The 10,531-nt window shown below is 32.1% G+C and overlaps 1 pseudogene; it reads right to left on the minus strand.

The window, feature by feature from the left end:
- Positions 1-293: 293 nt before the first annotated feature.
- Positions 294-1,020, minus strand: LOC117240994 (annotated as a pseudogene).
- Positions 1,021-10,531: the final 9,511 nt, after the last annotated feature.

Consider the following 10,531-nt stretch of genomic DNA (forward strand, 5'->3'; position numbering starts at 1 on the left):
TTCGATTAATTTCGTCTTTAAAGCGCTTCGCAAAATTTTATTTGTGTTTGATTGTCTGGTTTGATTATAAACAATTTCTTCAAATTTTGGCGAAGTAGCAGGCTTTGCAGCAACATTATAACGACTGCTCCGTTTACTACTATCTAACATAGATGGAGATGGATTCTTGTCATCTTTATTCTCTAAAGACTTCTCTTGTGTATTAGCATCTAAATTTCTCGACATAAGATCTGCTGAAGTTTTTTATTCTGTAGTGTCACACGCATTTTTCGCTGTCATCATTTAGTCTTCTTCTATAAGCAAATGTTCATTATTGTAAGCATTATCTCTTGCTTTTTGTATGGATTCTAATGATATATTTTGTTCAACGTTGTCTATTGATTTTGTATCATTTTCAGCAGTTGATTTACTAACTGCTTCTAATTCCTTCGTTTCAATTTGGTTTTCTTTATTTGTATCGCCGTCCAAAATATTTCTCATTGAAATATTATCCTTCTTGTTATGATCTTTTTCTGCTTCTCCTAAACTTTTACTTTTTTTGTCAAACCATTCTTGTAAATTTTGAGTATCTTGTGACGAAGATGGTGACAAATCATTATACAATACTGCAATATCTTCTTTCCTTCGTTTCACAGACTCCTTCTGGTATTCTGTTGAGCTATTGACATCAAACATTAAGTCTGTTTTAATGAAAATATAATCCTGCGAAGCGGTGTCAATTGATACTTTCTGTTCATAAGAATTTTCTACATTAGACTGCAATTCTTTTGAAAATTCTTTCAAAACCATTTCTTCATTTTCCACAGTAACGTCTGTTTTCTCCAAGCTTTTGTTCAAATTATTAGAAACTAAACTACCCTGATAACTCCGACTAGTCGCTGCTTTAATAGTCTCCTTTAACAGTTTTCTTAACTTGGTTTCGTTCTGCTTCTGCATAGCGTCTAGTATAGCCCGAATACTTGGATCCACACCAGTAGCCATAGGGCTAACAGAAGATGTGTCTTCTGATTTTTTGCTCATAGTGGTTATTGTACTGTTGTTGGAGTCTGTACTAGCGAAGCTATTGCGACGAGTACGATAATATTTAAAAGAATCCAGTTCTTTACCTGAATATTCTTCTTTTCGTGACCAGTTTCAATTTTGGTGATGACCGTAGTCCGCTTTCCGTAGAAGTTGTTTTCACGCAAAGTGAGCTGATCTGCAGAGGTCCGCTGATCCCTCAATCTTCAATGATGCACGTATGCCGAAATGCGTAATTTCGTTTTCTTGAAGTTGATGGATCCTGGCACGGATCGCCAAAATGTCACGTAAAGTTGGTACTTGGGTTGCGAGAGAAAAGAAAGCTGAGTCGTAGCCCAACTATTAATTCTCTTTTATCGAACTTTATTATGACTTTGGCACTTACAGTAGAATAACGTTGAACAGAGAAAGGGGTGTTGTACAAGAACAGCAACTAGAACGAGAACTCCCCGGGCTGGGTGAAGTCTCGGCTTATATACACCCTGGCTTGGGGATGTTGGGGGGTTTGGTGTGGATTCCAAGGAGTCCGAAAGTCGGGGTTGGGGCCTTATCTCTGATGGGGACTAAGATGCGTCGCGGCGTTGGCGTCCGACAGTCGGGAGTCGATGTCTTTTCTCTGAGAGGTAATTGGTGTCACACGGTCAACGGGACGAACTCTCCATCTAACAAAGGCATTAAGTAATCCTATAGCTATCCTTAAAAGAAAGATTTGTAGCAGCACATGGCAGTAAACATTCCAACGGTTTCTGTCCCGTAGCTCGCCACACGCAGATCCTATTCTCCGAGCAGGATGTTTACCAGATGTCGACGCGTCTCCACAGTACGTGATCGGCTAGCCCGAGGACCGTCATAAACACTAATATCTAGTTACCTAAAATCCTTCAACAGATACACAGTCTTTGTCCCAGTTACGGGAAGACAGGAGAGACCTATTTTTCCACGAACGACGTCTCCCACTAGCAACCCTCCCTCAAGGGCGGCTAGCATCCTTTTCTAACTACCGATATGGAGATTGGCCAATTAGCAGCAACGTCAATTTCCCTTACTTTCCGAACGTAGGATGTCCCCGACGAATCCGATGATCTCGTGTCCTTAGACACACCCCGTCATATTTTTCCTCTGGGGTATCACCGGGTCGGAAAGTCTCTCTCTCTCTTGCGGTCTCATCGACAAAAAAGGATTAACTCCTTACGGTCAGCGAATATTAACACAGAATCCGACTTAGATTTTTTGCGAGTGCGTACGACTACCGTCCTGTTGTCCGCGGATTCGTTATTGAACCTAGGATCATTGTCATTAGTCTCTCGAATATCTAATAACCACGGTTACTTGTCCGGTTCTATGGTAATCGTATTTGCACTAGTCAATGTCTTCTCTATTGCATAACGAAAACGTGTAACCCAAACAAAGATTCGTTTCACGCCCCTAACCCTAATTCTAATGTAAACCCGACGTATATATATATATATAAATAATTATAAATTAATATTACCTATTATTAATAATAATTTAATTATATATCTCAAGATATTAAAATATTTATAATTTATATTAATTTTTATATATAAATATTTAATTATATATAATACATTTTTTTCAATTTAAAGTTAAAATATTTATATTTATATTTTAATTTCTTTATAAAATTAAATATATGTATAAAGATTTTAAAATTAATATATTTAAAATTAATAATTATATATTAATATATACTTATATACAAGATAATTCAATTATTATCAATTTTATTAAAAAATTTTATTTTATTACGTTAAATATTTATAAATTATTTTAATTTAATTATCTAATTAAATTATTATTAATTAATTATAATATCAATATTTATAATAGTATTGTTAATTTTTTATTTTTATATTTTAAAATATATATATAATGTACGTATCCATTATGTATTTCCAATGTACGTACAGCAGATACTCACAACGAGACTAATAATAAAATCAATGAATTAGAAAAAAAGAGCTATAGACAAATATCTTATAATATACCGTGGCATAATCTGCAATTTATTATAAAATAATTGTTCCGAGCAGTATCAATTATAAAAGAAGATGGCTGAATATGATAGACACTGTCGAATACTAATCAAATATAATCATTTAGTTAATCTTTAAGATTTAAGTTAAGATACATCTTTGAGGAATCAATAAGTGTTTCGTTAATAGCCTAATAGATCTCTTGATAGATCAAACGAAGAAATACCTAACCGCGATTACAGCCAATTGGTATATATTATTCGATACATAATTAATATTTGTATCACATACAGCGATGCAAGTGGTATTGAAGAAAATAGCCATTTTATGTTACAACTATAACGAGTAAATTTACTCGTTTAACTTGAGAGGAATTAAAAAGGTACCTGACTTTTAAATAAGCATTAAATAAGAAATTTAAATATCGCAGACGGTGATGTAGGTGTTATTCAAGAAAAGAGAACATTTTATTTTGTAATTAGCACGAGTAAATGAACGAATATCGATAATATAATATAATGATTAATATGAATTTTATCTGGCTGATTATTTAAATACCATAACATATTTCACAGTAACGTCATCGACTGCCGTTAGGCTCTTTTCCCTTTTTGTTCAAACTAATTGATAGTCGAAAACTAGTATCAAGAAGGTGTGAATTTAGTCTTAGTTTGTAGAAACTATTAAAATGATAAAAATGGATACCGTATTAAATCGTCGAAGGCGCCAATTTACGATAAAAATTAAAAATTACGATTACAATTGTTTAATTTGATTTTGTTATAATGGAAAACCCGTCCTTTGCTATGTCAAGAGATCGTTAACGTTTGATTGACATCTCGACACCTTGTCAAGATATATAAGGAACGCGGAAGTCGCGCGCGAGTTCTTTCGTGCCTGAAATTCCGGACAGTGAACATCCAAGAAGAATTTAAATATAAGGTAAATAAAAAAAAATATCAAATAACAACATTGTAACTAGTAATTTATAACGTCTAAGCCATTAATTTACAATACTTGAGAAATTAATTTATAATATTTAAACTATTAATTTATAACATTTAAGCCATTAATATATAACATATAAGCAATTAATTTATAACGTCTAAACTATTAATTTATAACATTTGTTGAGATATGTATAATTTTCTGTGTTGGACTGGGTTAAATGTGTAGTAGAGATACTTGTATGTGAATATCAGCGTGTGGATGTATGTGTGTGCGCGGCGTCTCGAAAACAGATGAATGTAAACTGTTCAGTCGGTTAACAGTCGGGTATAGAAGAAAGTGCTGAGACGCGTGCAAGTGTGTATCGATGAATATATAAGAAATCGTCCATGAAATAAATATATTACTATTTTAAAATTAATCCTCCGTATAAATTTAGTGTTCTTATAACATTATTTCGACTTCAAAGATCCACAATTCTCAACAACATTTGTGCTATTAATTTATAACATTTAAGTTATTAATTTACAACATCTAAGCCATTAATTTACAACATTTGAACTGTTATTTTATACATTTAAGCCATTAATTTATAACATTTAAACTATTAATTTATAACATTTAAGCCATTAATTTATAACGTTTAAGCTATTAATTTTCAACATCTAAGCCAATAATGTACAACATTTAAACTGTTATTTTATACATTTAAACTATTAATTTATAACATTTAAGCTATTCATTTATACCTTCTAAGCCATTAATTTGTAACATTTAAGCCATTAATCTAAAACAATTACATCATTAATTCTTAACAGTTATACCAATAATTTATAACAACATTTTCCCATTAATTCAATGTAATTATGCTCTTAATTTATAACAGTTGTACCCTTAATCGGAAGTAACTCAACATTCATTGATTTTAATCAATACCATAAATTCGTAGTAAGTGAATTAAGATTTATTTTGCTTTATTTTATTAACGAAATCTATCAAGTCTTTGAAGTGCTGTTTCATTTCCATATAGCATTATATTTTAACTCTGAATACAGTATTCAATTTCCAATTTCACTATTTCGTATAAAATCTGTGGTAACACAGAGTGTCGATGTATGTAACGATATATGGTATAACGTTATAACGTATTACTTTACATGATATAACTTTATAACGTATTACGTTATATGGTATGACGTTATAACGTATTACGTTATATGGGATGACGTTATAACGTATTACGTTATATGGGATGACGGTATAACGTATTACGTTATATGGTATGACGTTATAACGTATTACGTTACATGGTATGACGTTAGAACGTATTACGTTATATTTTATAACGTTATAACGTAATACGTTGTATGCTATGACGTTATAACGTATAACGTTATATGCTATAACTTTATAACGTAATACGTTATATGGTATGAAGTTATAACGTATTACGTTATATGGTATGAAGTTGGAACGTATTACGTTATATGGGATGACGGTATAACGTATTACGTTATATGGTATGACGTTATAACGTATTACGTTACATGGTATAACGTTATAACGTATTACGTTATATGTTATAACGTTATAACGTAATACGTTATATGGTATGACGGTATAACGTATTATGTTATATGGTATGACGTTATAACTTATTACGTTATATGGGATGACGTTATAACGTATTGCGTTATATGGGACGACCTGTTTCTGTCTGGAGATTGATTCCTAATACAACGTGTGTCTCATTATATCAGCATCTCTAAAATACAATTCTATGTGATTTCTAGGGAGAACAATACAACCGATCCACACCTTCGTCAGGCAAAACGTTTATCCCGTGACCGTGGCTACGTTCGGCGACCAGTTGTCACCTCGAACCCACTTTCGCTTTCACAAATGTCAAACAATTACAAATGACAATTGCTTAATTACAGTTATGATAAAATCTAGGCTAAAGCATTAGAAGGCTTCCTCAAAATTGCAAAGGGATGGCTCTGGTTTTCCTTTCATCTCCGACATATATAGTAACCTGTTAATAGCAGCGTTCTCTTCAAGTTAACTACCCTTATTATCCCAAAAGAAATAAGGGATTGAACGATTCGTGGCGTCGATTAGTCAATCGTAACGGGAATTTACGACTCCCGTTGGCGCACTTCCTCGAGATGGCGTCTCCCTACGAACGTGCGAATTTACATATTTAACAATATATATATGGCGGGTTAATGTTGAAATTTTGGGTGTTTGGGCGTTAATTTTAGTTTCTTTACATTTTTTTCCTTTAGGAATACCTGCACTTTATCATTTATGGAAGTTTTGTTAACAGAAACGAAAAATTTAGAAAAGATATGTATAATCAAGGAATCTCAGGATAGCACACTTAGACTGCAGATTTTTCTGTATGCAAAAGTAAGTCAAAGGAAGAGGATGAAGTTTTCTTGTATAAGGCTTTGTTTCTGCTTGAGCTAGCTTACAATGAAATACGTTCAGTGTGACAGAGTATCTACAACTATTTCAAACTTTAGTTTTAAATAAAAAAAGTTTACGCGCAAAAATAAGCTGGAAAAATGAAAAATGTTTTTTTTTTCTTGTTTGACGTCTTATCCTGTCTGGCGGTATGGAATTATTCTGGAAAAGCCTGTATATGTACAGAGTATATAAAAAATACACTTATTTGACCGGACCACCCTAATTCTACAACTCTGGATGATACAGTTTTACAAACGTCTACTCATCGCGAGGACTCTATGAGGTCTATGAGTCGCAATTGAACCGTTTTCTGGAGAAATGACGTTGAAATTCCATTAGGTCTTACATCGAGATTATTCGCAACAAGTTTATATTTCGCAGTCAGGTAGAAAGTAAGCAATGTGACATTAACGAGAAAACAACAAGTTTTCGTTAGCAGGTGGGATAGCCCGTGATAAACAGAATGGAGCAATCAGCGTGATTTCACATTATTACAGAATTATCTACTGCGTCAAAAAAGACTTTCAAACAAAGATTCTGATTTTATTAGCTTTCTTTTAGAATAAATAGAAAATAAAATTTGTAAATAACAATTAATCTCATTATTTTAAATAATATATTTAAACTTGTTGAAATTGCAAATAATTTATTTCTGTCTTTTAACATTTAAACAATTATTTAAATGAAAATTTATTTAATAGTGCCCAGTATTGCGCGCAACACATTTTTGGAACAACGAACAATTCGATAGCCGGTAATAGAGATAGATGGCAAAATAATTGGATTTATTGATAAAATGAGGATTAAATCGATTAAAAAAAGTAAATTGATTAAAATGTATACAAATCCTACATATACAAGAATAATATCTTGCACATCATGGTATCCAAATATACTTTCCCAGTAAAGTTCCATTTGATCCTCGTGCTAAGTAGTATACGGTGCCAGCAAACGTCAATTTTTACAAAATTTTGCATGAATCAATCGATCCAAAGGCTCCGATCCTCCGAAATCACGCTAGTGGACACTTATACTGATACTTTTTATACATGCTGTACATAAAAATGTATGTATCGAAACTGTTGTTATTTCTATACTCAGAGGTAAGATCAGAGTAGTTATTATTTTATTAAATGGATAAATCTATTACACCGTTCTGAGCCAAAAAAGAAGCCTTTATTGCACACGCTTACAAAAACTAGGGATAAAAACAAAAAAGCATCTTAAGCCTATCGATTAAATCTATCGATTGTAACTAGCATCATCCTCTAGTCACTATTTCTTATCACTAACGCATCTGCATATGGATGGCGAGCACGAACTCACGTTGTCATTTTCAACAGAAACTTTGATACAAAGTACGCAGATTTGTGTATAAATACATTACGGTTGAAAAATTGTTGAATATTTACTACTGTATCTGTTATACTTGATCGTTAACACCTGTTTTTTTCGCCTGCCTAACTTACTATCCTCAAAACATTATCAGATTATACATTTTGTTCGGCTGATAAAATGGAATTTCTTCGAATTTAGAGCTCCCTTTACATTCACTTGTTATTGTACGAGTATTTTGCTCGTTCACCAGCCGTTCACTCACTTTATTTTGCAATTTGCAAAACGTCATAAATGCTAGTATAGGTAATCTTGCAGAAGTTGTTAAGAATCTTTATCGTAGTTTGGTATGAAAAATATCGAATAATTTGGATTTCGAATCACATACAAATTAAGATGCAGGGGAGAGTCGCACAGTACCTTGTGCTAGAGTTGATAAAAATGAAAATTTACAAAGTGACTTTATAGCACAAATGGAACTTGATAAAATTAATTTTATGAAATTCAATAATACGAATTGACGAATTGACAATGTGCAAGAATAGTAATGTCGGAATTTGTAGGAAACGAAAAATTGTCGTCCAGTACCGATCAATTATTTAATTATTTGATCTTTTGCTCTAAATGGTTAATAATGTTTTAAAAAGTCCTCTAGATGTCAGTATACATATTCTTATTCAAATTTGATTTTTATGTATATCGTATGGAAAATACTTAATATTTTCTTGATCTGCGCATTCGACGTGTGCCCAGACTTCACATTCGTCGTTTTTGAAACATTGGAAGCTTCAGTGACCTGTCTTTGGGCCATTTTATTTTTGAAGAGTAGCTTCGAAGCCCCATTCATGTTCTCCTCTGACCATTTCTCTCTTTTCTGTTTTGGACTTTCAAACATTTTTCTATGGGAAAAGGTAGAAGAAAAATTAAACGGACACCTTCTAATTTAGTCTCAGTTGCCAAAATATTGAACTTACAGGTAAAAGAAATTCGGTCTATGACTAAATCATCGGTATTGGACGACAAATACGTTGAACAAATACGGTTTAGATTATAATGTATATAATATATAAAGGAAATTATAAAAGTGGGGCAAATAACTGGTAATTACACTTAATAAACTAGATATAGTATACATTAAAAAACATTTTACTTACCTGAAAAACAACATGTCAACTCTAGAAAATAATTTTTAATTTTCGAAATATCAATGTATATGTTTGACATATCAGATCAATATGGCTCCGAAGTATGTTACACGGAATTGTTCATTTTCATTTGTTTGTTCCAATAAAAGCGCTAATATCTGGTGAAAAATCCTATGTATTTAGAAATTAACAGAAATGTTAAGTGAGCTGTTATTTTGCCCGCATTGTATTTCTTACATGTAATGCCTGTTACACGTTTTATCTTTAAAATAGCAAACTCATTATTTACTCGAGATTTATTCCTAGCGTACGAATATTTTTCAATAGAGCGATGCAAAGTTTTACTGTATCTCGGATCATCACAAGTTAATCAAAATCTTGAGGATTCGATTTCATCTGCTCAAAGTGACTTTTGCAGGCAAAAGAAATTGTTCCTCGGATACTTTAATATTTTTTACTAAATTTCATCAAAAATAGAATTTTATTTGCTAATAGAAGATAACTATGTTTTGGTACCGCCGCTTCGAGCTTTTCACAATCCATTAGCGATAAAAAGTTCGCGTACAAGGTAACTAGCGGACAAAAGAACGGTATAAAGCATAGAGTATAGAGTATATTAGCGTATCTCGCTTAGCGTAGCTAAGCATAGTGTCTCGCGAATTATTACACAACAGTGATAATAAGGCAAATCTAATAAAATTTACTTCTCATTGTGCTTAGTTCTATTAACTTAGAAGCACATGTAAATTAAAAAAAAATATATATATATGAAACAATAATAAAATAATGAAGTAACATTGAGAATAGAATCTAGTTTAATTACACATATATACCCTTTTAACAATTCCGTTCTTATAAATTTTATTAAATTTACAGTGAAGCTTACAATTACACTAATGCCAATGAATATTAACGTATGCGTTTATTATTACACTAAATAAAAATGAAAGTAATGCAATGAAAAATACAATATACCTTAATGGAAATACGATAAGTAAATAGCGAAGTATTTATTAATATTATTATATAGCATTATATTATATTTTTATAATATTTATTAATATTTACTTACCTTTTACGTTTGCACAAAAACTATCAAATTTTAAATATAAAGAGAGATTCATAACAGAGATAAAGCAAGTCACAGAAATTAGTGTCTTTCAATAGCAAAAATGCGTTAAAGGAAGTGAAACGATAATCTCCGTCTCGCGTCACAAGCGGAAATGTGCCAGTTTTGCTCCTTGAAAGTACACGCAGCAGTACATGAGCTAGAGAACATTTCAAATCATGTTGTTGTTTTTTTGCTTCGGAGTATCAAGATCGTTAGGACATACATAATATATTAATAAATAAACTCCGGGCAAAACAATGTCGCCGTTACGTTACCGTCGAACCGTCGAACAAAGACGAATTTGAATTCTCCGACTCTCCCCCGACCTGTTTATACTATACCAGTTTAAACGGACGCAATCGTAAAGAGTTCACGAGAGTTATGGATCAGTATCTACGAGTATCTACCGTCTTTGCGAACATTATCTATAATTATTTATTTAATCATTTGAAAATATACTTGAAGGTTTCAACAACGAGCAATCTTGTCTAATAAATCTCACG

This window comes from Bombus vosnesenskii, unplaced genomic scaffold, assembly GCF_011952255.1.
Source record: "Bombus vosnesenskii isolate JDL3184/JDL3185 unplaced genomic scaffold, Bvos_JDL3184-5_v1.1 scf7180000015145, whole genome shotgun sequence".
NCBI lineage: Eukaryota > Metazoa > Arthropoda > Insecta > Hymenoptera > Apidae > Bombus > Bombus vosnesenskii.